Raw genomic sequence first — 7,247 nt, 5'->3', positions numbered from 1 at the left:
AGAACCAAAGAGCCTCTGGATGAAAGTGAAAGAGAGTGAAAAAGACTGTTTAAACTCAGAGTCAGAAAACTATGATCATGGCATCCGGTTCCATCACTTTATGGCAAATAGATGGGGGAGAAATAGAAACAGTGACAGATTTTATTTTCTTGGGCTCCAAAATCACTGCAGATAGTTACTGCAGCCATGAAATTAAAAGACACTTGCTCCTTGAAGAAAAGCTATGACCAGCCTTGACAGCATATTAAAAAGCAACATTACTTTACCAACAAAGGTCCATCTAGTGAAAGCTATGGTTTTTCCAGTAGTCATGTATGGATGCAAGAGTTGGAGTATAAAGAAGGCTGAGCACCCAAGAATTGATGCTTTTGAAGTGGGGTGTTGGGGAAGACTCTTGCGAGTTCCTTAGACTGCAAGAAGATTCAATCTGTCAATACTAAAGCAAGTAAGTCCTGAATAGTCATTGGAAGGACTGATGCTAAAGCTGAAACTCAAATACTTTGGCCACCTGATGTGAAGGACTGACTTATTGGAAAAGACCCTGATGCTGGGAAAGATTGAGGGAGGGAGGAGAAGGGGACGGCAGAGGATGAGGTGGCTGGATGGCATCATCGATACAATGGACATCAGTTTGAATAGGCTTGGAAGTTGGTGATGGAAAGGGAAACCTGGGGTGCTGAAGTCCATGGAGTCGCAAAGGGTTAGACATGACTGAGTGACTGAACTGACTGACTGACAAGCCTCAGGTTTCTGTGGTCACTAGATATACCTACCTCATAATATCAGGAGCAGATTAAATGTCCTAACTCATATAAAAGGCACATCAGAATGCCTGGCATATAGTCAGTGGTCTATATTTTTGATTTGTGCATACTGTTAGATATATCCATTTTTTATAGACTATATAAGATTGAATACATTAATAATAATGAGAATACATTTAAATTAAACCATACTGTCTTTTAAAATTTACTTGATTTATTAAGAGTTTCTTAAGTCTTATGAAGTATCTGGAACTCTACCAGTTGCTAGAAACACTGAGATAGTTAGAACAAAATTCTTTCAGGAGATTTAGAATATCAAGGAACATAACGATGAAACCAAAGCATAGTAAATACTAAAAATATAGCTATGGACATGTATGAAAGTAATAAAGAGAAGAGTACACTTAGAACTTTCCTTTATTTAGAGTGGCTAGGCCGTCAGATATCTGTACTGTTAAAGGAAACTTACTGCAGCCATGAAATTAAAAGATGCTTGCTCCTTGGAAGAAAAGCTATGACAACTTAGACAACATATTAAAAAGCAGACACGTTAGTTTGCCAACAAAGATACATTAGTCAAAACTATGGCTTTTCCAGTATGGATGTGAGAGTTGGACCATAAAGACAGCTGACCACTGAAGAATTGATGCTTTTGAACTGTGCTGTTGGAGAAGACTCTTGAGAGTCCCTTGGACTGCAAGGAGATCAAACAAGTCAATCCTAAAGGAAATCAATACTGAATATTAATTGGAAGGACTGATGCTGAAGCTGAAGCTCCACTACCCTGGTCACCTGTTATGAAGAACTGACTCATTAGAAAAGATTGAAGGCAGGAGAAGGGGATGACAGAGGATGAGATGGTTGGATGGCATCAATAACTCAATGGATATGAGTTTGAGCAAGCCCCAGGAGTTGGTGATGGACAGGGAAGCCTGGCATGCTGCAGTCCATGGGGTCACAAAAAGTGGGACATGACTCAGCAACTGAACTGAACTGAAGACAGTGGAATGAGGGATAAAATTACATTTCAGGCAGAGGATGAGCATTTACAGAGGCAAGGAGATGCACAGCACTGTGGCCCGTTTTGGAAAATATAACCATTTATGCATGGCTGTGACAGAGGCTTATATGGAGAAGTGGAAAGAATGAAAGCGAACATATTCCTGGAATTAGATTAGAAAGTTCCTTTTATAGCTCTCACAGCTTGGTTTTCAAATCAGTATAAAGAGTGGTTTTCAAATTATGTGCCATAGAATTCAATTATTCCACAGAAGCCTCTCAGGGCCTCTAACTTGTATGAGAAAAAGGATGAGCAGGTGCAGTTTGAGGATTCACTCCTCATTTTAACCAATTTCTTCATTTTTTGTTAAAATGTACACACATAACTAGGTATTATGTGTGATTGCTTTTGAAAAAGAGAGAATGCTGCTGAAAATTATTAAGACCAATCACCAAGTGACACAGTTATATTTTCATACTTTCTATGCAAAAGCTTATTATGACAATAATTTGAGGAATGTTCATGTAAAAGACATTAATAATCAATGTGATAAATTAGATAAAATGGGCTTGAATTAAAACTGTGAAAGTGGGAATAGACAGGAAGTGGTATTTGTGATAGATTTAGGAGACAGAATAAACATTTGGGAGATTTGACACAAAGATCTTAAAAATCTTTTCTATCATGCCTACTAAAAATAATTGTGAAAAATTTTATTGGTATTTAGACATTATTATATTGATTTCCACTTTTGTTTGAAGTTTGAATAGCTATAAATAATAAAATATCTGTAAATTTTTAAAAATTGACATTAAAAAACTTATTTGTCATAAAATTTATATAGCAGAATCTAAATTCCATACCAAGCTGATTCAAATACTTGCTTAAAACAAAATTAAAAGATTTTAACAGCTATATATTTTATCTCACCACTTTTACTCTTTAAATCTATCCTAATAAAAATATTGAAAGTTTTATTGGTAATTAAGTACTATTGTTCTTCAACTTTAAAATGTACATTAAAACTTTAAAATTCTCTTCATTTTTGTGACCATAAAATTCTGAGTTACATTTTACAGGATGAAATAACATTTTTTAAAAAATAAATGAAGTTATAGTTATGTAAGATGAATAAGTTTAGAGATCTAAACTATAACATGACAATAGTTAATAACACTGTATTGACTACTGAAAATTTTACTAAAGCATAGATCTAAGTTTCTATAATTACACAAAAATTTTGGTAACTATATGAGGAAATATGTTAACTAGATTGACTAATTGTTTTTTCTATGGATATGTATATCAAATCATCATGTTCTGCAGTTTATACATAATTTTATTTAAAAATAAAAGAAAATATAAATGAAAACATGTCTCAATGAATGTAAGGAAATGTTTACGTTAAATATTCACACTAGTAGAAAAAAAAAAAAGCAACATTTTTATACCTAAGAAGTCAATTTCTTCCTAAACTTGCTCTAATTGTGTATTATTTTGTTCTAAGAAACTATAATTCTGATTGTATATTAAACTATGCATATTTGAAGATGAAAAATTGCTATCAAATGCTGCACTGTTTCTTCCATTTCTAGACCATTTGGCTATAGGTTAGATTATTTTGTCATTAAAATGAGATAATACTCAATATATTTTAGTTACCTAACACTAATAAATCTGTAAAATATCAGATGTGACAAAATAAGAGCTGCATGATCATTCTAAATAAAGTATATATTATATGCCCTTCTAAATAAAGTGTAGTAAATTAAATTATTTTTGGTTTGAATAATTTTTTTCCCAAGTTTCCTTCTAACTATAAAGAAACGTTGCTCCTACACAACTTTCAGGGAGAGGGATAGACTAATTCTTCACTTACCACAACCTTCCAACTACAAATGATCACAAGGAATAAGATGAAATATGTAGTTTTGCTGAACACCCACAGTGAGTAGGCCAACAGAGGAAAAGAGAAATTTCAAAGCCATTGCTGGTTGAAAGTCTCCAGTGGGCTGCTCCTGGGAAATTCATTGCTTTAAGGAGGAAGGAAGAATAAGACACCTATCTATTTGATAGCTTTCCTTTCCACTGGGAGTAAGAAGTTGTTTGTGAAGTGAAAGTCACTCAGTCGTGTCCGACTGTTTGTGACCCCATGGACTAAATAGCCCATGAAATTCTCCAGGCCAGAATACTGGAGTGGGTAGCCTTTCCCATCTCCAGGAGATCTTCCCAATCCAGGGATCGAACCCAGGTCTCCTGCACTGCAGGCAGATTTTTTATCAGTGAGCAACAAAGAAGTTGCTTAATCTTAAAAAAAAATTACAAATGAAGAGGTGCATAATTTATGTGGGAATAAAATTATCATTAATTATAAGAATTCAAAAGTTGACTGTGTGCCTTTTTGAATGGCTCTGTATTACACTCCCACGATTCTCTAGGGGAAAAAAAAAATGGTCATAGAAATTATGAAATGTAATTGAAGAATGTTATATGGACAGAATGAATGGAGTCCTCAATAGCTGGATACAATCTTGAAACATTATTGTATTATCTTATTTCATAAATTTAAACTGAGCAAGGAAGAATTCTTATTGAAGAGATTGACTTAACAAGCATGCACATAGCCTGGGGTGAAAGGTAGGCACTTGTAATACAAAACATAAAGCTAATGATACAGGAAAGAATGTTTTAATGAATACTGAGAACTGTGAACACATATTCAAAATACAAAAGGATTTGGATTGGACACATGCAGTTGAGCTATGGGTCCAAATATCACAAGACTAATAGTTAAGAGCATTGGTATAGAATGTGGGTTCTGTGCTGATGCTTTATACACGCTTGCATTTGATTCTGAAATCATCCTAAATGGAAATGACTTATTATTTTTAAAATATTTTAGGAAAATAAAATATATTTTCATATATCTTATTTTAAAATTTTTATGTTGTATTCAGCTGTGGTATATCTGGATCTCTCATAAAAATCTATTTAATATATCTTAAATAATAAAAATTAATCACATTTTTCTCTTCCTAATTAGTTCATGGTCTTGCACATGTGCATTTTTGTGTCTCTCCATGTATGTATTTAAATAAAAATACTGTACATATAGTACTTTTGTGGGGATTTTTCACTGCTAGGATGACTAAAAGTGCAATGCAATGTGATATCTGGATTATGGCAACCATTATTAGCCTGAATAGTCTAATTTAAATTGCATCGGAATTAACTATGATATTCCAACAATATTTCCAACAAAATTCCACTTCAATATGAATCCAGGGTTTGACTGATTGTCAGGAATATTTCTACTTTTGTAGTGGAGTGATTCTTCTCTCTTTCCTTCTCCTTCTGATTCTTATTGAAAAATATTATTGTTATAAGAAATATGATTTAAAATTAACCTCACCAGGTTAAGGGGTATATATATATGATCTATGATGTAACCTAAAATTTAACAGCAAGGAAGTTACTTTGCAAACAGTACTTTGGTTAGTGTGATCTTTATAAGAATCTATTTGGATTGTAAAAATCTGTAAATACATAGAGTAATAGTTTGGAATCAAATTGCCTAGGTTATATGTTAGCATCTCATATACTTTTATATACACTTAGTCTTTCTTAGCATCTTTGCTTCATATGTGACTAGGAAATAATAATAGCCATATTTACTAATGTTAGTGTATCAGTTAATTATTATGTTTATGTGATTACTCTGAATAAAAGAGAAGATTTCCTTAGCAACTGGCTGACATATGCTTGATAAATGATATCATATATAAGAAATAAAAAATTATAGTAGTATAAGAATAAATGGTACTAATATTAACATGCATAGAATCTATAGACTGTCAGAGAGTAGCAAAGTGAGTTATTCACAGTACAAATGTATGACTGGCTAAGCTGTACTTTATTCATTTAACAAATATATCAAGTGCTTTATTTCATAATGGTACTGTTAGTTCCCTAAGGAACTCCCATCTCTTAGGGAAACAGACATTATATTTATGGGAAACCCCATAGATAAATATATACTTACAAGAGAAAAGAAAGTAAATTTAAATGTATAAAAAGAACCTCTTTGTCAATAGCTATCTCAAGATTCTTGGATGGAGCTTATATGGTTGAGACTTCTAACTGCATTTATCATCTGTAATTTTCTTATTTTCTTGACCAAGAAATGCTCTTATGTGTTACTTAGAACTGTAGCTTTCAGTAGATCCATACCAATGGTTGTGAAGGGTCAGTAGTTACAAATATTGAAAAAGACCTACAATAGTTAATAAAGAAATGACTCATACCATTCACTAGTTTACAATGTATACTAAGGGGAGAATTATTAATCCAAAAAGATTACTCTAAATAAAAATATAAGTGAGATCACAAAAATTTTGTCTTTCTCAGGGGAGGATAAAGAAAAGAACAAGAGAAAGTAAATCAAGTAAAACAATTATTGAAATTAAAACATAAAAACATTAGATACTACGCAACAACTTTGGTCCCACGTGTAAAAAGAAAATGTTACTAGAGCAGTATATACAACTTTGTAGGAAACATCTTTCTCTAGTTTTCCTTAGTAATATTTTCTACAAAACAAATCCATCTCATTGAAAATTGAACTACTGTCTGTCCAAGATGAATAAATGGTGTTTTTCAAAGTACCTTTGCCTCAAATCTATCTAAAAGAGTCTAAATTTGAGTTTAAACATTTGAGTCTAAATGTTGGATAGATATATTCTACAACTAATTACTGGACTTTCATTTCAAGAATCATGAGTGACTTCTGGACTGCTTCTCTAAACTATGTTTCACTTAACTCTTTAGCTGGTAGTAATAGAAACCCTGGGAAGACTTGTGCTTGCAAGACCACTATATGCTGCCACAGGGATGGTGGTGGCATTTGACTAGACATCATATAAATTTCTAAGTATGCAAAATGAAAAATACTTCCTAGAGACTCATAAGAGTCTAGGTCTAGGACTGTTAAACTCCTTTTAGATTCTTTCATCTTAAAGGGAAATTACTGGAACCCCAAAGTAACTACAGTTCCTATATTTTGGTATATCAAGTATTTTTCTTATATGTTCCTTTACTAGTGAATGAGTCACCTCATTAACATCCACAGCAGGCTGAGGCCAACAACTGGATTAAGCCTTGTACTACTTTGTGTGATTGAAGTTTATTATTCAGAAACTGCAAGCATGGAGATATCTTTTATTCCAACATGCTTTAATTTATTCTATAAACATATACACATATCCTCTGGATGGATGTTAATTCTGTTGATGAAGTCTCTTTTTCAAGACCTCTTTTCTATTCCATTATACTCTGACATCTAGATAAATGAATTTTCAAATGAGGGAGCTTTTGCCTGTCAGAGAATACCTGGTGACATCTGGAGATACTTTTGCTTTCTCAAATGAGTGAGGGGAGGACACTACTAGCACCCTAGCGTGTAAAGGTCAGGAATGCGGCTGCAC

This window comes from Cervus canadensis, chromosome 7 (assembly GCF_019320065.1).
Source record: "Cervus canadensis isolate Bull #8, Minnesota chromosome 7, ASM1932006v1, whole genome shotgun sequence".
In the NCBI taxonomy this organism is placed as follows: domain Eukaryota; kingdom Metazoa; phylum Chordata; class Mammalia; order Artiodactyla; family Cervidae; genus Cervus; species Cervus canadensis.
The sequence above is the reverse complement of the archived record's forward strand: the minus strand, read 5'-3'. Positions refer to the sequence as shown.